Source organism: Nomascus leucogenys, chromosome 3, assembly GCF_006542625.1.
Source record: "Nomascus leucogenys isolate Asia chromosome 3, Asia_NLE_v1, whole genome shotgun sequence".
In the NCBI taxonomy this organism is placed as follows: Eukaryota; Metazoa; Chordata; class Mammalia; order Primates; family Hylobatidae; genus Nomascus; species Nomascus leucogenys.
The window spans coordinates 24,606,916-24,629,328 of record NC_044383.1 but is presented as its reverse complement, the minus strand read 5'-3'; positions in this window follow the sequence as shown (position 1 = coordinate 24,629,328).

Sequence of the window (22,413 nt, the reverse complement as noted above, 5' to 3'; positions counted from 1 at the left end):
CTATTGATTTCTGTACCTCAGAATAATTATCTCAAAATAACTTACGTAATCCTCATTTTACTGGAAATATTCCTCCTTGCCTCAACCTCCTTGAATATACACATCGTCTACTGTGGTAACATTGCATATTCCAACTGCCATGTTACCCCCAAGCAAATATCACTTTGTTTTAGAGAGTCTGTTTGCTATTTAGTTTGACAGTACCAATGTTACCCTGTTCTTTTTGATAAATGTACTATGGTTTTATAAGTTATTAACATTTGGGAAATCTGGGTCATTGGATATAGAAACTCTCCTCACCATCTTTGCAACTCTTCTGTAAAACTAAAATTATTTCAAAATGAAAAATTAATAAAACATAAAAATGTTGGCCTACAGAACATTCCCATATTATTTTTTTTTTTACCTAGACCTTGGAATAAATTCTATTCTTTCATATTAAACATCACATAGTAGGTTCCGCTTTTGCTTCATGTAAACATTTTGAATATATTTCCCACCCAAAGTAAAGAGAGGCTCATGCTTCTCCAAGGTAACCATTAATCTCGTATTTGTGTGGCTTATGTTCACGTGAACCACATCCCTGGTTTTCTATTACTTGTGGTTGTTGCTGGAGATATTTGGCCAGTATCTCCTTTTCAGGAAAGACAGAATCATTGTCTTCATTTTTCAGCTGGAGAAATAATATAGTAATTAAGCTAACTCAAAAAGGAAAAACAGTATTTTGCATATTAATTTAGAGGAAGAAAATAAATTCTTACTTCTCAACAACTATGTACACCCTGAAAAAGCCACCTCTTCGTATGTCTGGAGTGGTTTCAGAGAAAAGAGATTCCACTATTAAACATGCTTTGGTTCCTCAAATGTTTAACAAATACTATCCCCTACCATTTATTCTTTGTCTCAGAAATCTCATCCTATCATTCTCTTCCGAAGTTTTGACCCCGCTCCCTCCCCCAACTCCCGCCGAGAAAGCAAACAAACAAACAAACAAACAAACAAACCACTGTGATTTAGAGGATTTAGAGCACTTTAGGTAAAAGCCTGGCAGTCTTTCCTGCCATTTCTTAACTGGAGTTATGGATTTGCCAAAAATGTGCTCTCTTCTCCTCAGTCTTTCCAAGATCTTTCTTTCAAGATATGAACAAACACAGAAGCCAAAGGAGCAAGGGTATTTCCCAACTTAGATAGCATTAAAAAGAAAAATTAATTCAAGTCCAAAGTTCTTTCAATCCTGGCTCTGAAGTATTACCTGTTCCACGAATATAAATTTTCTGCTTAAATGCAGAACTTCAATTAATTACCTAAAGCTGTAGGAAAGTTATTAAATTAATATAAGAAGATTCAAGTTCAAATTGGAGGATTCATTTTCAGGGTTATGATAGGAAAGATACGGTGATTGAGTTAGGAAGTGAAGACAAAAGTCTCTCAAACCTGAATGGGAAGAATTTGTGATTCAATTATTTGATTAAACTACTGCTGGGAAGGATATAAAATCATAACCTCTGACATGAAGGCTGAATTGCAGGGCAACTCCTGCAAATCATCTCATTCTAAATGCTATTATCAAGGTTTTCCTTAATACAATATACATCTATGTATCAAGGAAATAAATGAGCTGACTGTTATTTTGAAACGTATTCAACTCTTAATAAAAAGCTAAAGGTTCGTCCAACTAACTCAAGTAGCATTTTTTCTGTAAAGGTTTCTGGCAATTGCATTACAACTAAAAATCACAGGGGAAGATATCAGACTGGATGATCTGGGCAGTTTTGAGGAGATAGACTGAGATTAAATTTGTCTGCGCCTTGGAAGTTTCCTGAACACGGCTTTTGAATGAAATGGAGATAGTTTCATCCTCAGCTAATATTAAGTCCAAGGAATAGGTGAAGGATTTCCTTCACAGCTGCTCTTAAATCCGGAAGCTCCCATCCAGCCCCACATTCCCTCTAATCCTCCGCGGCCTTGAACCCTTTCCACCTTTCATCTGTTTGCACACAGCCCCAATACCTTTTCTTTAATCGCTCTCCCTTTTTAAATTTAATTTTATTTTTAAACAGACCATTAGACCACGGCTCGTTTCTGGGCTGAGCCTCCCGCTGGCGCAGCCCTGCAGATGGTCCGCTTCAGCTACTCCGTTAGGAGGCGGGCACTTCCGTCTGTGTCTCACTCCTTCCGTCCAGGGCATTCCGCGCACTCCTGCTCCCTTCTTCCTCTCCACTCGCTCTCAATAGAGGGCGCGCTGGGCGAAGTAGGGGCGTGGCAGGAGCCCCGCTCCGCGGATCCAGGTTGAAATTCCTCCCTCCTGGAATCCGACTGTGAGCATTTCTGAGCCGTGGTGAGGAGGCGGCCACGGAGTCACCTCCCTCCCGCTGTGCAAAGGAACGCAGGAGCCCGGCGCAGGTGGGCGGCTTACCGCGCACACGCCTGGCTGGAGGGGTGACGCCGCCATCTGCCAACCTTTCCCAGCTTTTCCCACGATTGGAGCCAAGAGAGGTCCCCGGGGATGTCAGTTGGGCAATTGTAGGGGAAGGAGCTCAGGACACTGACTTCAAGATGAAGGGTGAGGTCAGCGAAGACAGTTCTAGGGTAGGCGGCGGCCGCTGACACAGCAGGAGCCACAGTCACCGGGGTTTGGAGATGGGAGCAAGTCGCAGGCGGAGGGGGCTGCGGGCTGGCTGCCTGGGCAGCACAGGAGTTGAGGGAGCTGCGGGGACTCCTGGAGTCTCATCAGGCCTTCCAGTCGCTGTGGGGACCCCGGCTGCGCGCGGATCGCCTGCGCCACTGTCCCCACTGACCCGCCCGCCAGGTTTGCCAGTTACTAGCGCCACCTGGTCCCGCACCCAACCCTACATTTTCTCTGTCAAGGGCTTGTTTCCAGGGCTCCAGGAACTTTAAAAATGTTATTGGTGTGTGTTGGGGGGCGGAGGGGGGGGGGGGGGAGGGGTTGGGGGGGACAGGAGTGTAAAGGAGGAGGGGCGTCTTCTTTTCTCTTTGTCTTTGTAAATGGACACTTGATCTGACTAGAGCATGGTCTGAGTGTCCTATCTGGAGCGTCCTAACCGAAGAACACCCCAGAGATGCAAGCCAGGGTTTCTAACTCTGTGGGGGGTGGGGGGTGGGGGGGGGCGGGGGTGGGGGAGTGCTGGGAGCGGGCTTCTGTGGCAAACTTCTAATTCCTTTTCAGTTCTCAGAATCATAATATATCTCCATTTAATCAATGAAAGAATCATGCCAAAAATACAAACAACAATTACAATAAAATAACACTTCCAGTTTCTAATACTGTGTAACTTTGTCTTAGTACTTACACGGTAACCTCAATGAAAATGTAATCCCTGTTTTTTAACGGTGATATCGTGAAGATCACGTAATTGCTTCTTATTGAAAATGACAAATTTCAGGTGGTGTCTAAAAAATTAGTTATGACAGATTGTATTTTTTGAAAATGGCTGCAACAATTTTATTCATTCTAAGTGCTGTACCTATCGCATGACTTTGATACTTTGCATTTTGTTGATGTTGTTCTGGGCAGGCTGAGGCTATGATAGAAGTGACATTATGCAACTCCCGAGGTTAAGACAATACAAGTTCTGCCTGATTTTCTTTTAGCACTTACTTTAGAGTTGAGCCACCTTGTCACAAGGAAGAGGAACTGAAGCCCACACAACCTACGCCCTGGCTGAGCTCCCAGCTGACAGTCAGTGTCAACTAGCCAGTCATGTGACTGAGCCATCCCAAATGCGTATTCTCAGTCCCCAGAAAAGCTGCCCCAATTGTTGCCATGTGAAACAGAGCAGAGCTGTTGCTGTCAGGCTCCGCCAAAACTGCAAATTCCTGAGCAAAATTAATGATTGTTGTTTTAAATCATTAAATTTGGAGCTGAAATGTAACACTAATAAAAAACTGACATACTTTACATTACACCTACCTTCACAAAGTAGTGTTTTTCACCAATTCTCTTACCCAAAACTAATGTGAATGGAAGAAGAGGAGGCTTCTCAGCTTTGATATTGGGTGAAAGGAAGCATGAGAAAGTGTTATGTCTGTCATCAGAGGAGCCTGGGATGTGTGTGAGCATCTTTGTTACCCTTGACTAATGGCTTATTCTTGGAACCCAAGCGTATACACCAGTATAAAACTGATACCACCTGACTAGCTGTGGTCTTCAAATAAGAAAGTGGAACCAGAAAATCTTTCCCCATCCCTCTATCACAATGAATGACAGTTCTTTGTGGAAGTCCAGGACTGCCATTCCCCTTTCCTCTTTGAATGGGTTTCAGAGATTTGCAGCACTATTTGCTTAAAGTTTTTTCTTCATGTTCCGCTAACCTCCTTTCTCGGTCTGAATAAGTGAGTGGGAATTCCTCTAGGATAGGAAAACATATTAAGAAGTCAAAATTTAAGGAGATCTCTGTCAAAACATATGGCTGAAAATGATCAGATGAAAAACAAACAAAAAAACCAGTGAATTTGAAAGCAGAGAAACAAAGCTGATTTTGAATGAACACTTAATTATCTAATCCTAAGGTATTATTGACCTTGCATAAGCTGGAAATGTTTTTCCAAAATAAAACATTTCCTGCACAACTTGGTGAAAACGTAGATGAATTTTTGTCTCTCCATAAAGATTTGACCTCCTAACTTCCCAAACACACTTTCCCCAATTATTTCTTAAACAGGGTTTTTAAGATCAATTAAATGTCAATTTACTGAGAACTAAAGATTTTTGATGTCTTATGCTAGTTATATATGTGAGGGAAGTGTTCATGGATGTCGATTAAATTGGCTTCTTTTTTTTACATCATTACATTTAATTTTATGCATTCCTACCACCCACTGACCTCTGTCAATGAGCAGAAGTGAAAATATCACAAAATCTCCAAACCAATCCCATTGCCAAACAAGAAGAAAGTGAGCTAGTCTAATTAAATGTGTTTTTGATCCATTGGCTCACTAAGTGCCCTCAATAAACTTCAATGAACAGGCATTCAGTGGAAAAACCATTGATGTTATAAGTCCGGAAATGAGCATAGTCATGTAATTTCTGTAATAAATCCCTTCCTTCCTTCCTTCCTTCCTTCCTTCCTTCCTTCCTTCCTTCCTTCCTTCCTTCCTCTTTCGTTCTTTCTTTCTTTCTTTCGTTCTTTCTTTCTTTCTTCTTCCCTCCGTGGCCCAGGCTGGAGTATACTCCACTTGCTGCACACTCTCTGCGTCCGGCTCCCATGATTTTCCTGCCTCCGCCTGCGGGCTGCCTGGGATTTCGGGCGCGCGCCACTACCCCTGCCTGCTTTTTTCCTTTGGCTGCAGGCGCGGTTTCGCCATGTTGGCCACGCTGCTCTCCAGCTCCTGACCTCGAGTGGTCTGCCCGCCTCCGCCTCCCGAGGTGCTGGGACTGCAGACGGAGTCTCGCTCACTCGGTGCTCCGTGTTGCCCGGGCTGGAGTGCGGTGGCGTGGTCTTGGCTCGCTGCAGCCTCCGCCTCCCAGCCGCCTGCCTTGGCCTCCCAGGGTGCTGGGACTGCAGCCTCTGCCCCGGCCGCCGCTCTGTCTGGGAGGTGGGGAGCGTCTCTGCCTGGCCGCCTATCGTCTGGGAGGTGAGGAGCGCCTCTGCCCAGCCGCCAACCCGTCTGGGATGTGAGGAGCACCTCTGCCCGGCCACCCATCGTCTGGGATGTGAGGAGCGCCTCTGCCCGGCCTCCCCGTCTGGGATGTGGGGAGCGCCTCTGCCCGGTCGCCCCGTCTGGCAGGTCTACCACGGAGGCCAGACGCAATGTGGGGGCTGGACGTGGTTGCTCACGCCTGTAGTCCCAGCACTCTAGGAGGCCGAGGAGGGTTGATCACTTGAGGCCAGGAGTTCGAGACCAGCCTGGCCAACATGGCAAAACATATGAAAAATATAACAGACAGACCAACCAACCAACCCAGCAACAACAAAACAGGTCTACCCTGGAGTCATACTCTAACTTTTTCTATTTTCCTCCCTTTCTGATCCTTTGTCCCACTTTCTTTTTCTTCCTCTTCCTTCTCCTTCTTCTTTGTCAAATAGACGATTAAGTTATTATCATTGATCCATACAACGTCCCACTCTCATTTATTTTAATTCCTGCCCCCCATTTCTACTCCCTGTCTTCCCATGTGCAACCTTCCTAATATGTTTGATATGCATCTTTTTGTTTGTATGTATTTTTAGAAAATGTTTATTGTTTTGTGTGCATAAAAAATTAATAATAAAACTGGCATGTCTTCAGGAAAAAAAAAAAAAACAAATATCCCTGTAGATGAATTGTGGAAGTACTCAAAAATTTTTGGCCAAATTTTGGGGAATGTTTGAGTCTAACTGGTACAGAAAGTACATTCTGTTTTATGAAAATAGCAACATTGAAGTGAAAAGATATCATTAATGTACACCCGTAGTCAGAAAAAAAAAGAAAGTGAATATGAATTCTTCCACTAAAAAATTGCTCAAAAGAGTCCAATTTTGGTCATACGCGAAATTTGGCATTTACTCGCTGAGTGTAAACTCTCCCCTTTTATACGTATGCTCTGTAACACTGATACTTACATGTACATGAAAAAAAAAAACAGTTAAAGCACAAAGGGCAATACAGCAGCCTAAGAAACACAGTTGGAGACCACAGGATAAACAACAGAGGGAAAGTCTACATGTGATAGGAAAGACCCTCTCACAGAGAGCTCAGAGAAAAAAAAAAGTTTCAACCTGGAGTCAAGTAATTCTAAAAAAAACATGCCTTCCCTGAAGCAGTCATTTTGGGAAAGTCATTTTATTACATTAATTTTACAAAAGCAATTATCAAGGAGCATGGACACTGAGGAAACCAAATCCTTGTATAGTCTTTGCCCTGGATCTGTGCATTCGAAACATAAATAGAGCAGCAGAGTAAAGTCACAACACCTTGGTTATGAACTCTGACATCAAACATTGTCAGGGCAAAAGGCTGAGGATATCTCAGTATTTTCACTCTAGTTTCAGGAAGGAGCTGGGAAAACCAAATGATCTAGAGCAAGGCAGCATGGGAATGCCCAGAACATGACCTCAAGAGGGAAAGCAGCAGGAAAGATGCATAGTAACAGGCAACAATCTATCCCTGGCCCTGTGTGCAGGCACTGCTTCCTGCTGGCCCTCCTGTATCTCACTGACCTCCTGAACACTCAACTTTCCAAATGAGTGTGTGAGCTGCTCCCTATGCTCACTTCCACCCTCCATCGAAGCTTGGAGCCTACCTGCCATCCTGTGGGCATTTGTCCCCGGACATGGCATCATCAGTACCCACTGACGGCTGCCTCTGTCTCTCATGCTTGCTTCCCTCCTCTACTGGTTTCCCTGCTCCCAGATCCTCCTGGCTTCCAAGGTTTCTGGATTAAGTCTGGGCTTTGCTTGCTTGGCACCCTGCCCGTGTTTGAAAGGGATGTTGGGGCTCTGTAAAGGGGGGCCAGCCCTGAATAAGAAATTACATGAAGATCCATCTCCATCATCCTGAGGTCTGTAGAAAAATCAGTTGACATGTCCTGGCCTCAACTGTTTCCCTGGTAAGGAAAGATTAGTTTCCATCTGCCAACTTTAGATGGATGAGAACATGTAAGCTTCCAAACAACATCAAGAAGTGTTGGGCTCCTTCTGCCCTTCATCCCCTCAACCTACATTGCACAGTTTCTCAAAGAAAAGACTGTTATTCATTATGTTGTAAAAATAAATAAATAAATAAATCTGTCAATTATAAATGAGATTATATATTATATATCTTATTTTTATTTCTATAAGGAAATAGACACAAATTTATATATATAAATATGTTTATATATAAAATATATAAGCAAATTTATATATAAATTAATAAAGTTTATATATAAACTAAAAATATATATTATATATAAATATTTGACTAAATATTTTATATACATTATATAAACATTTATATACATATCTCTCTCTCTCTCTCTTAAAATCATTCCCTTTTTACCACCAGAATTGCCAGCACTCTAGTTGAAGCTGTCATTTATTTCTATCTGGACAACCACAGGGCTGCCAATCGCTGCACCCGCTGCCTCCACCATTACTCATCTCCAATTCCTTTTCTACCACACCGTCTCCAGCATGGGTTTCATTAACTCAGCAGCACCACAGGACAATGGACACAGTATTAAAATAACAGAAATGTTATGTATACGTACTTTTCCCTAAACAAAATAGAAATTTACTCTTATTAATGTTCTGTTACCTAATGATTTCATTTAATGACTTCAATACTCTTGAGTAAAACTTGTTGGAAGCCATTGTTATGGACCAAGCTTCCGTACTAGGCCCAAGAGTCCCAACAAAAATCGGCCCAATCAAGCTGAGCAGGCATGACAAGGACGTCCCCTCTGCTTTAACCCTTCTAAGGAAGGTAACCTGAAATAACCTGATGTTAACCAATCTACTTCTTTGTATTAAGCTGTTTCCTTGTTCCTGCTCAAGCTACCTTACAAAAACCAACTGTTCTGCGATGTCCAGTACAATGCCTTTCTAATTTATAGATGAGATACTGCCCAATTCACACATCACAAATAAAGCCAATTAGATATTTAAATTCAATTTGTTGTACTTTGGTTCTTTAACAGTTCATATATAATTTAAAGCAAAAATGGAAGATCTACTATTTCAGTGAAGCATTTTAATTGGAGATAATCTGGGGAGAAAACATGTCTCCCAAATTTTATATAAGGATTTCTCAGTCATGGTTTTTTCTTACTTCTAATAAGATAGTCCCAACTAAAGCAAATTGAAGTTTTCATCATATTTAATTGTTTTTTTACAATTTTCAAAATAAAAATTACAATATTTTTAAACTTGGGATGTCTGGATATAAATATATATTTGCTATATTATTTAGCCATTGGTTAAAAAGTGCTTTTTTCTCCTGAAACCATTCATTTCATACCATCATTTTCATATGAAACTGAAAATATAACTTATGCATTACTATATTTATAATCTTTCTTTCCTCATCATTATTCTTTATGCTCCAGTGAGCTCTTCCAGAGTCAAGTGAAAAGATATAGTGACAATGATATGCAAGATTGTTTTGTGTTTTATCAATTCAAATAAACTCCACTCTAGTAAATAACAACCTATTTTTGTTAGCAAGAATTAACATCTAGTAAGGACAAATGCTACACAATCACAAGCTAAGCTGATGATATTTTAAATATTAGTCTTTTAAAACAATCCATTATTTCTTTGACATGGCTTGATCACATTCAGTGTCTTTACTCTCCTCAATTCTTTTATCATTGGTTTCATCTGAAACTCATCTGAAAAACAAGACACTGTCTCACACCAGTACCCATTAGAAACCAATCATTTTGTTAATTACTGAAGAAATAGTGTCTTAATTATGGGATATATGATTTAGTGCAAGACGAAGCCAAATTTATTCAACAAGAATAGACTGAACTATAAGAAGGAGAGAAAAACAAAAGGAAAGTTATGTTACCTAGTGCCCACACTGTAGTATGGTATTACATGAATAGTGACCATGTTATTTATTTGATCATTGTTGTTTCAACACAATAGCAAATTAAAATGGTAACTTTTTCCCTTTAGATACTTTGTGCAATCAGATTTGTTTATAAAACACAATTTAAAATAACTCAAACTTCATATCACAGAGTCTGGACATAACGCCTCAATAATTATGTTATTATTAGCTGTAAAAGCAGTATTGCACAGTGGTTAAGCACATGTTGTCAGAAACACTACATAGGTTCAAAGCCTGCCTCTTCCACTAACTTATTAGGAGAAAATCATTTAGAGATATGTGTCCATAAAGCAGCACAAGAGATGTTTTAAATATAGTATGTGTCATGCTACAGCTTTGCTGAAAACCTTTCAATAAACTCCTATTCCACACAATAAAACCCAAGAACCTTACAATGGTCTATGGGATACTGAATGGACTGAAACCTGATTACATCTTCAAAGACATTTACATGATATTTCCTCCTCTCACAGTGTACCTCAGGCTCCCTGGTCTATCAGTTCCTTCAATGTGCCCAGCATTTTTCTCTTCTCATTACATTTGCACATATGGTTCACCTATTTGGATGCTTTTACCCACATCCTTCACACAGCTGTCTCTCTTCTGTTAAGCTGATCACTGGGTATAGTAAGTGTTCCCTTCTTATTGATACCATTTCTAACAACCTAGATAATATAAATCACTATTTTTCTATGTAAATATCTTATTATTTATAGATTTTATTAAAATATGCAATTATTTTATTTGACTCTGTGTTTTGTTTATCTTCCATCCAGATGGAAACCTTTTGAGAACAGATACCAGGACTGCTTGATCTTAAATTCCCTCTCAGTGTCTGGCTCCCTGTGGTGGTCACTAAATAATGGCTGGCTTAAGCGATAGCTCTATAGCAGCTCTATCTAAATATTACTATGTAATATTTATCACAGGTTCACTATGTACCAGGAACTTGCTACATATTCTACATGTACTTTCTCATTCATTTTTATAAAATCGAAAAATTATTATGGTTTAAGTAATAGTACAAAATATTAATAGTCATATAATAGCACTTATGTACTATTAATTTAAGTAATTGCCCTGGTCACATAGTTGCTTAGTGAAGAAGGCAGGGTTTGAGCCCTAGAACTCTTTCTCACAACGCGTATGTAACTATTATTATCGGATAACAACTATTGGTTGGTTATTATTTCTAACTCCTTTGATAAGCATTTTGTGTCATTTTTAGTTACTCTGTACAAACAAATCTGGTTGTACAAAGTGTTCAAAGGAAAAGAAAAGTGCCATATCAATTTGTTCTTGTGTTGAAAGGACATTAATCAAATAAATAACATGGTCACTGTTCATGTAACCCTATGGCATGGGCACTAGGTAACATCATTCTCATTTTGTTTTCCTTCCTCTTCGCATAGACTTTTTATACTTGATGGGTAATTTGGCTTCATCATGCACGTAATTACATAACATGTCTTCTAATAAGAATAATGTTATTATTAAAATTAACAAAATAATTAGTTCCTAATGGATATCAATGAGAAAAAGCATCTTGTATTTCAGATCAGTTAAGAAAAAAAATCATAGAAAACTGGGGAGAAAAAGGATACTCAATGTGCTGAAACCATGCCAAATAGAGGACTTTTTTTAGGAATAATCTTTAAAATACTAGAGCACTACTTGTGATTATGTATATACTGGTCCTTTTTGTAGATACCACTGAATGTTTCTCCTTGCTAATAAAACAGCTTGTCATTTACTAGCTTGGGGTTATTTGAATTGACAAAGCACAAAATATCCTTGCTCATCACTGTCACTATATTTCTTCACTTGGTTCTGGAAGAGTTTAATGGAGGAAAGGAAATAATGATGTGGAAGGGAAGATTACAAGTGAAATTAACTGTAAACTGTGTTTTCAGTTTTCGTTAATAATGATGGTTAAAAAACTGGCTTTAAAAAACTACCTTTTTTCTAATTGGCAAATAATGGGGCAAATACATATTAATATGAAGAGTTTCTAACTTAAATAAAGGACATATTCTTTAAACATTTTTAATGTAAAGAACAAGCATTTATGCCTAAATTTTTAATTTAGTTTAGAGAGTATCACCTGATTAAAAATTATAATTGTGCAGGATCATGGTGGATAGGAGGCAGGACTAGACTGCAGCTCCCACTCAGACGGAGCAGAGTGTGGAGGCTCGCATCATGAACTTTTGCTTCAGAATGACTGCAGAATTACATTAGGAAAGCTGAGAGAACCCACAGACCCTCTGAAGGAAGCCAATTGCTCTTGCAGGACCTGGAAGACAACCCAAATACTGTGAGGGCCCAAGCTGTGGAAGTGGGAAAGGGAGATTGTCTGCCCGGGAACACACACCCACACTAGGGAACCTGAAGGTCTAGATTGTGGGAGAAGATTCTTACCTTACCTGGAACTGAGTCCATGTAGAGAGCCAAGCATAATACAGGGTAGAGGAAGCAGCAGGAAAAGCCCTGTGAGCTCACTAGGTCCACTAGCAAGCCATTTCTGCCTTGCCTCACAGGGGTCCAGGCTTGCTGGCTGGCTAGATCCAGAAGAAAGATAACAATCACTACAGCTCAGCTCTCAGGAAGCCACATCCCTAGGAAAAGCAGGAGGGTACTACATCAAGGGAACACCCTGTGGGGCAAAAGAATCTGAACCACAGCTTTGAGCCCTAGACCTTCCCTCTGACAGAGCCTACACAAATGAGAAGGAAGCAGAAAATCAACTCTGGTAATATGACAAAATGAGGTTTTTTAACAGCCGCAAAAAATCATCTAGCTCACCAGCAATGGATCCAAAGCAGGAAGAAATCCCTGATTTACCTGAAAAAGAATTCAGAAGGTTGGTTATTAAGCTAATCAGGGAGGCACCAGAGAAAGGCAAAACTCAGCTTAAGGAAATAAAAAAATAATACAAGAAGTGAAGGGAGAACTATTCAATGAAATAGCATAAATAAAAAAACATTAAAAACTTTAGGAAACAATGGATACACATATAGAAATGCAAAATGCTCTGGAAAGTCTCAGCAATAGAATCCAACAAGCAGAAGAAAGGACTTTAGAGCTCAAAGACAACGTCTTCGAATTAACCCAATCCAACAAATGCAAAGAAAAAAAGAGTAAGAAAATATGAACAAAGCCTCCAAGAAGTCTGGGATTATGTTAAATGACCAAACCTAAGAATAATCAGCATTCCTGAGGTAGAAGAGAAATCTAAAAATTTGGAAAATATATTTGGGGGAATAATTGAGGAAAACTTCTGCAGCCTTGCTAGAGACCTAGACATCCAAATACAAGAAGCACAAAGAGCACCTGGGAAATTCATTGCAAAAAGATCATTGCCTAGGCACATTGTCATTAGGCTATCTAAAGTTAAGACAAAGGAAAGAATCTTAAGAGCTATGAGGCAAAAGCACCAGGTAACCTGTGAAGGAAAACCTATAAGATTAATAGCAGATTTCTCAGCAGAAACACTATAAGCTAGAAGAGATTGGGGCCCTATCTTCAGCCTCCTCAAACAAAACAATCTTCAGCCAAGAATGTTGTATCCAGCAAAACTAAGCTTCACAAATGAAGGAAAGACACAGCATTTTTCAGACAAATGCTGAAAGAATTTGCCACTACCAAGCCAGCACTACAAGAACTGCTAAAAGGAGCTCTGAATACTGAAACAAATAACAAATTATTATTGATTATTATCAATATCTACTTTGCTACAAGAAGTGCTTCTCTAAGATCCATATAGCCATATCCTTGAGTATAAATCACATACTGAAAGATATTAAAAGTAAAATTTCGAACAGGCATCAATATACAAATTAGGTTTTTCATAGTGAGGTTTCACATCATCACAGGTCAATGATAAAAAGCAATCTTGTAAGTAAACTCTACAACTTTGGTATCTCTCAACTAAATAAAAGAATAAGTAACTAGTAAGTGAAAAGAAAAGAGTATCTTTAAAGAAATATTTGAGAAGTGTTTTTCCCTAAAAAGACTGTTGTGTTCTGATTCTCCCACCACCTTGCTCTTCTAATTGTTTCACCTCATCCCCAGTGAGAGGGGTCATCTTGGGTCTACTCAGAATAAATACATCCTCTGTGGTGGGCATAATTCCTACCAAGGACAGAATAACAATCCAAACAGTGCCACTTCATGAGACATCAAAATGAGGGCTTGCTATGGTTTGAATGTTCGCATTCCTTCAAAATTTATGTTGAAATATAATTCACAATGCAAGAGCATTAAGAAGTGAACCTGCAGAAGGTGATTCACACAGCATTTGTTCTTCTTCTTTTTTTTTTTTTCCACCTTCCATCCCTTTCACCAGGTGAGAACACAACATTGATCTCCTCCAGGGGAGGTAGCAACAAGGCACTATCTTGGAAGCAGAGAGAGAGCTCTCACCAGACACCAAGTCTACCAGTGCCTTGATCTTGGACTTCCCAGCCTCCAGAACAGTGAGAGATAAATTTCTATTATTTAAAAACTTTCTACTCTGTGATACTTTGTTATAGCAGCAGAAATGGACTAAGACAGGGCAATCAGCCTACCTCCAATAGTTAGTCAGGACAAGGGATATGTAGGTATATCTTACAGAGAGATGAGAATCACCAAAAATGAGAACCAATATGAGTTCATACTGGATCTTTTCCAAATCAGGTCACCACAAGAGATACACAAATCCCAGTAGCAAAAACTAAAGGGGCCTTGCATTTCTAGCCATTGCATAATTTAGGGAAAAACATCATCCACAAAATGATTCATCTTCTAGTCCAAGGCATGCGAACTAAAGTGGGAGAGTCCTGTTAAGAAAGCCGTAACGAGTCTCTGACAATACCACACAAAAGAATAAAAAAAGAAAGAAAAAGCATCAGCTTAAAACATCTCTGAGGCCCAGAGATTATCAAAACAGCTTATTACCATACCATTCAAATAATAGGTTTCGCTTTTCTTTACTGTTGTATACTCTGCCTGCCCCAGCTCTGTAGGGGTCAGAATGTGCCCAGCAGGGTGAGGTTAGGGTAGAAAAATACAGATAAAAATTTAAGAAGAAGCTGATCATGCCCCCTTGCCTACTGCAGGCTTCCATTCTAAAGCAAATTCTCATGGAGAGAAAAGAGAGGTGTTTTTCTTTTCAAATTTTATTTTAAGTTCAGGGTTACAAGAGCAGGTTTGCTACATAGGTAAACGTGTGTCATGGGGGTTTGTGGTACAGATTATTTCATCACCCAGGTATTAAGCCTAGTATCCATTAGCTAGTTTTCCTGATCCTCTCCCTCCTCCCACCCCTCACCTTCTGAAAGGCCCTGCTAAGTGTTTTTCCCTTCTATGTGTGCATATGTTCTCATCGTTTAGCTCCCACTTTAATCCTAAATAAAATTGAGTTTTGATTAATAAGTTCTGTTGTATATTCTGATTTCTGATATAACACTGGTTTGGAACTAAAGTGGGTGTAGAATATCCCATAGCCAAAAAATGAGCATAAAATCACTGTCATGCTTCATTAACTTACTGCCTTCACATGCATTGAGACAAGAAGTCTGCTTTGATTCCAGTCTAGAGAGGAAAAGCTAAGCAGGGTCTGTGCGTTGAAAGCTATTCTGCAGCAAGTCCACTTGTGGAAACAAGTGTAGATGTGGTAAGAGACACCAACTGTGGATTTCATTCCAGTATCATTTGTAAAGTTAAGGAGTCCATTCTCAAGAACAATGTGATATAATAAATCTAGACTTTTCATATTTGATCTAGTACTGTCTTGCAGCTCAAGATCTGTTACCTTTTCTGTAATCCTTAACTTTTATATCTGCATAATTACAGGCTGAACTGACTTGAATTTGTTAATGGTGAACTACAAACTTATAAAATGTTTATTCAAAAGAATTAATGAATAAATGATAAATTCAGTTGCAGTCCTTACCATTAACTTATAGTGTGACCTTTGCAGGTTTCCTAATTTCTCTTTGCTTTAATTGACCTTTTTACAAATATCTGCTCTGTATTCCTATAAGGTGAGCATGAAGTTCAAATAATAACAATAATAATAGGTGTGAACATTTCTAAAAATTTAAAAACCTTATGCAAATGCAAGATGCAATGGGAATTAAGATGGCTATTCTAAAATTGCGTTAAATGAACACTGATTTGTTTGAAATGTTCCACAATACAACCAAAGCTAGGGAGGGAAATTCAAAACTATTCCACTTCCGCATTCCATTTTTCTCTTTATCCAAATGATATATCCTTCCCTTCACTATTTCATGCACAGAAGTTCAGCAAAAACCTCTACCATCAATTCGATAATTTCACAATTCTTATAATTACATCTTTATTTCATTTAATCAAGCTATGCTGATAAAAAGTCAGATGATAATAATTGTTATCATAATTTGTGCTACCAAAAAGAAAATATTTTCTTTGAATATTGAAAGGGAAGAAATTCAACCTTAAACAAGTTAGGAGCTGATAACAAAGTGTTTTACATTAATTATTCTTGTTTTTACGTGACATCGACTGTTTGCTAGAATTATAATACATCAGGCTGAAATATGTTCTAAATTGTATTTTGCTAATGGATTTGTGATCACTGCCTACAGAGAAATCAAAACAGGAAAATGTTTTGAATAAAATGGAATGATTCAGTATCTAGAGTGTGTGGGATAAACTTAATGATATTACATACACAAAATTCTCTCACTTGACTTATTAAATAGCAATATATAGATTTTTCTTTCACACATATTTTCTTCTTGGCAATTGATGCATTTGCAAGTTCAGAATCCCTACACTGGCTCAGCAAACTCAATTACATTTTTATCTGACTTTTTTTCTAATAAAAGATTCTTAATAAGATAGAAAATTTGCATATTATTTCCCCAGAATTTTGACAGATCTAGGTCTCCTTTCTTGCTTGTATGTGTGAAATGGAAAACTCTTTGAGCCAGTAAGCTAATTTTTCTCTTATCTAATTTCTCTTCCTGTAGCTTCTATGTTAAAAACATGAGATTGGGAGATGCATTTATTTTTTAAGGCTTAGATAATCTCTCCACCTCTGTGAAAGTTTCTGGTGCTTATTACTATTTCCAGAATATTATCATCTTTTTGGAGTAGTGTTATTTTGTATTTGGTCAATATTTTTAATTAGTCCTGAGTAGGAGGCTGGCATACTTATGTAGCCTAGTATTACTGGAATTAGTACTCTCGACATTGTGAGCTATGATATCTACTTGTTATTCCTGGCTTCTCATTTTCCTGCTTTTCTTCTTCTTCCCACAGTCTCCTACACATTTGGTCCCCAAGGAAGAAACAATACCCTCCATAAGAGGTACACGTTAGCAGTCCTGCACTATCTCCAGCAGCCTTACCTACACAGCGAGCCTCTCCATCCTGAGACCACTGTACTTACTTCTGTCTTTCCTGCAAGCAATAATAACTCTTGCTGCCATTCCCATAACTGATCCCCTTGACATAAAGAGACAATGGTTACCACGCTTGTCTCAGGCATTTCTCTTATAGAGAGGAAGGTTTGAAGTGTTGAGCCACATCCTTTCCTACAAATAAATTTTTAAAAAAAATTCCTAAAGACTTGCAGTCCAAGGTAAGAAAGATTTTTATAAAATGATAAAAAGCTATTTTCAAATATGTTGTTTTGAAAACAACCCAGCTGAAATAAGTAGCTATGTAATCCAAGAGTAGCTATGTAAATCATATTCTTGACCTTGCACATAAAATTTGTTCTTTATTAAAATGGCTGAAATTGAGAAGTTTTGCTTTCTCTCAATAAAAACTGAAAAAGTGGAATTAGGTACTAATTTAATGGAAGATCTCTTAGTTATTGGGAATCATAATTCCTTCTGATGGAGACAATTAGAGGATTAAAAACATGCCCTCCACACTTTAGTATCAAGGATAGATTGTTTAGAAGAGTTTAACTTCCAGATTCTGCAAACCTTGGACAGAATTTCTGCCTCCTTTCTTCCTTGCTGTACATACTTCAGAGAGTTACTTAATTTCTGTGCCTTCATTTATTCCAAAGGTATCTGGAAGGAGTCCAGAGGTATAGCCCCCTATCATAGCACATTCCCACAAAGTAATTTCTATTTTAACCATTTCGAATTTTCTTTCTTTCTCTTTATCTTCTTTCCTTCCTTCCTTCCCTCCTTCCTCCCTCCCTTCTTTCTCTTCTTTCTTCCTTCCCTTCCTTTCTCCCTTTCTCCCTTTCTCTCTTTCTTTCTTTCATCTCACTCTGTCACCCAGGCTGGAGTGTAGTGGCATGATCTTGGCTCGCTGCAACCTCCACTTCCCAGGTTCAAGAAATTCTCCTGACTCAGCCTCCCAAGTAGCTGAGACTACAGGTGCCTGCCACCATACATGGCTAGTTTTTGTATTTTTAGTAGAGACTAGGTTTTACCATGTTGGCCAGGCCGGTCTCAAACTCCTGACCTCAGGTGATCCATCTGCTTCAGCCTCCTGAAGTGCTGGGATTACACGCATGAGCCACCGTGCCCAGCCTCAAATTTATTTCTTGATATAACAGTTATGAAGACTGCAATAAAAAGAAAGCTTCGGAGAAGATCTATATTTGGTGAATTGCTAAGGCCAGCTGGAGGACAGAGATTCAAACTAGGGAGAAGAACCTAACAAATCTTAAGATTCAGGGATGAATGGTGAGAGTATTTCTTTCCATAAGGAAGTTACAGTTCAGAGAAAGCAGGATGGTGTTGGAAGAGGTTTTGTTAGAAAAATGGACAATAAAGGCTGTGTTGGGTTTCAACTGGGAAAAAAGACAAGTTTCTTTTGCATTCATTAGTATAGTGAATTTAGAGAAATCTAAACTCTCAGGAGATAGTTAATTGAGTTTAAGAAGAATTTAATTAAGAATAATATGTTCAGAGTCTTAATTAGAATAACCTTAGTGCATGAGAGCAATAAGAAATAAGTGGTAGTCCAAACATTCATTTTCTAAACCATGCAGTAAGAGTTAAATGCACAAATGTGATAAGATTCTTATTTAACAATTCTTTATCACATATTAGAATATCACATAATCTTACAGTATGAAACAGACTATAGTTTGAAATAGTGAGATCTCACTGTCATTAAAACATTCCAGATAACGGCCCATTCATCTATTCATTCCATGAAAAAACTATGCTATTGGCTTAAGATGGAAAGATTGCATGATTTCTCTCTGTGTATCTCTGTCTCTGCCCTTGTCTCTTGCACTCTCTTTCTGTCTTCCCCACCCCACTTTCTTTCTCAGCCTTTTGTGACTGAATTATTTCACTTAGTATGATGTCTTCAAGGTTCATTCATTTTGTAGTATATTTCAGACTTTTTTTTTCTTTTTAAGGCTGAATAATATTTGTTTGTAAACAATTACATTTTAAAGGAAAAGAAGCTAACTATGGCTTGCAAAGCCACCCAACGTCTGCCTTTCCCATTCCATCACTCCAGCCTCAATCTGATCCATTTCTGTTCCATGTTGAATCACCATGATCTCCATTCTGTCTCTTGAATTAGCCACATTATTTTTAACTGCTCATTGCCCTTGCACACATTGATCTCTCTGCCTGTATTGACAGTGTCCACTCTACACCCAGCTAACTCTTAGCTCACCTTGAATTTTTCCTGAATACCAGACTGGGACTGTAGTCCTTAGTATCATTTCTTGTAGCTACCTGGTTTATGCAGCTAGTTAGTGGTGTTGCTGGAATTCTGGACTAGAAGGGTGATGTTAAACCCTGTGGGCTTAGTAACTCTGTTCTGCTGACCAATAATTAATGCATCTAATTTTATTTCATTCAGGATCTGACAATATAGAGTTATATTTTGTCTCATTATTCAGAAACACAAACACTAGTTTTGAAACATGTGCACTCTAAGGACTCAGACACGCAATGTGCTTCCTGCATAAAGTTTCAGAGCCTTGCACACAACACAGTACCCCTTAGGGTGAATAATTTTGAGCATGAATGAACATTAGAAGAGTAAAAGTAAACGGGAACCCACCATCATAACATTAGCGTTAGACCAAAGGAGAAAAGCCAGTAAAAATTCTATTTCTTGGTCCTGGGCGCTAGATTAAGGGTCGGCAAAAATTCTTTTAGTAAAAGGCCAGATAGTAAATATTTTAGGCTTTGTGGGTCAAGAGACAAAATTGAGGATGTTATGAAAGTATTATAGAACTAGAGAGGAAACACATTTCTATACAATTTTGATGACAGTCAAAATATAATAAGAATAATTTAGTACATTTCGAAATAAAAGTTTCTTTTTTCAGAAGAATGACATTTTCAAGGATGTGGTGGGGGGAAATGTTTCACTTAATTTGGGTTCAGAAGTAGTTTTCTCTGCCATCAAAATTAATTGGAAATGTTCATCTGTTAATGCTGATCTGCAATGAGATCTTATGTATTTCATCTTTGAAAATGTCTTATTACACAGGTACTGCATAATACTGATATCAATCCATGAGCATATGATTTTAATTGAGCACATTTATTGTTCAGAGGCATTGATACAATTCTATTAGATTTTTTCTTGATATTCACCTTTTAGTATGCACAATATTGCAGACTAAAATCACTTCCAATTCAAGGTTAGATTGAAGCTATTCAATTACATGGTTAAATAGATTTTGAAATATGAATATTATTTCTGAACTTGCATTGAAATCAGAAACACACTGTTGGAATTGTAGGTTGACCTTGAAAATTTGAACATTTAGACTACAAATTTGGGTGAGAATGATGATCTTTCTTCTTGTCTTAACTTGTTAGCATGGATAATTTAGAAGGTGGTTTATTTTATTTTTGCTTCAATCATTAGTGTTTTTGGAAACAGCTTTAAACTAGCATAGGTTTCATGAATCAGCTTTGTTTTGTCTTGAAATTTTATGTTGAAATCACCAAGAACTATTATCAAGTCTGGAATAGAAGCTAATTTCTACAGCCAGTCAGTGTTTAATGATAGTGGTTGAGGACAGTTCTTTTCATTTAGAAAAATTTCAATCTTGACCCTGAGCTCAAAAGCAGTAATAAAATGTCTGCCTGGTAAATCATAGACCTGCTAACTGCTAAAAAATAAATATTAGTATATTTAGCTTTTTTTTCTAATAAAAATTCATGGAACAGCAATGTTTAAGTCCACTAGAGCAAATTAACTTCACCATTGATACTGCTGGTTCAATACCACACTAAAGATTCAAATACTTTCTACATAGTGCATGCTGATGGATATTATTATAAATAAATGTAAAGTTTTAAGCAACTTACATTTTCACAAGCTTTTAAAATCTGTTCAAATAAGATTTTTCTGCTCCACCCATACTTTTACCAGCATTAGCTATGATACATCTTGGCAGATTCCACTTCAGGTTTTAATGAATTTGTGTTTTCTGAACTAAACATGTGTACCTACTATGTATGCTCAAAAATTAAAAAAAGAAAAAAAGAAAAAAAACCTTGCCTGCAGTTGCTCCACGTAGGGTATACATAGAGGCCAATCCCTCAGTCATGTCAACCTTAATAGTGACTCCTTGAAAAGGCAAAAGCTGTCCATTCATCGAGATTCAAGAAAAACAACTCAGAATCACCCAGCTAACTTTTAATTGGCTATTGAGATAGCTTCTAATGTCCACAGTTCTTCAATTAAATTTTCTCACAGAAACGCTATGGTTTCAAACAAGTTTTATTTCGCAAGACATTTCTTCAGCTGCTGCAATCAAACATGATTCAATTAACTCATCATTGATAAACAGGTTTATTATTTTTATTTTTTTATTTTTGGCTTGGCTAACAAATGAGTCACAGAAACAATTTCATTAGTTGCAGTTTCATTTTTATTTTTGTAAAGAAATTCTGCTGCAAAGATATTCTGTTTTAAATTTTCTAATTTTTCTCACCATCACTTTCTAGTGAGTGGGAGTATTTTGGTAAGCTGAGTGCTTACTTTGATCATGTTAATGTCTACTTTATTCTTTTAGAATAGCTAATATACCACTGCATCATAAACACAACGCTTTGACATTCAATTCAATAACAAAATAATTCACACTCTCCTGTGCCTTAAAATACATTAGAAGTCAATTTTGTTCTTGCTGTGGTTTTGACATCATAAGTATGCAGTACTAATAAAAAACATGTATATTTAGCCATATATAGCACACTCCAAACACAGTTAAATTATAACTGCATCCCTGCCAAGTGGTAGTGCACCAAGCAACAGTGCAAAGTGATGCAAGCACCACATACGGTCTCTGTTGCAACTACTCAACTCTACCATCATAGCAGGAAAACAGACATGGACATTACATAATCAGCATTGCTATGTTGCAACGAAATTTTGTATGGATATTGATATTTTAATTTAATATCAGTTTGTGTGGTTAGAAAATATTCTTTTTATTTTTCTCAACCATTTAAAAGTAGCTCTCAGGCCATCCAAAAATAGGTAGTGGGTCATTTTGGCCCGCAGCCTGTAGTTTGCAGATCTCTTGTTTAGAATATAGATTTTGATTTTGGTGCCCTTGTCTCCATTACTTTCTTGGGCAACTGATTTTTTTCAATAGCAAGTCTAAGCTTTAATCTCTTTATAAAATGGGAATAATAATGACCATCTAATGGGGCATTGTGAAAATTACGTAAAAGTGTGTAAGTTAGATGCTCACCTTGGTGCCAGGTACATAATAACATACACTGAAAATAATTATTTTTCACTTTTGTCCCTCTTGACTATGAACTTGGGGGTTAATTTAATGGGTTATCAATTAACCCAGGCATAACACTTACTTCATTCCACAAGATTTTCTAGAAAGATGAAATGCCTAATGTTTAAGCCTCAATTCTTATTTCA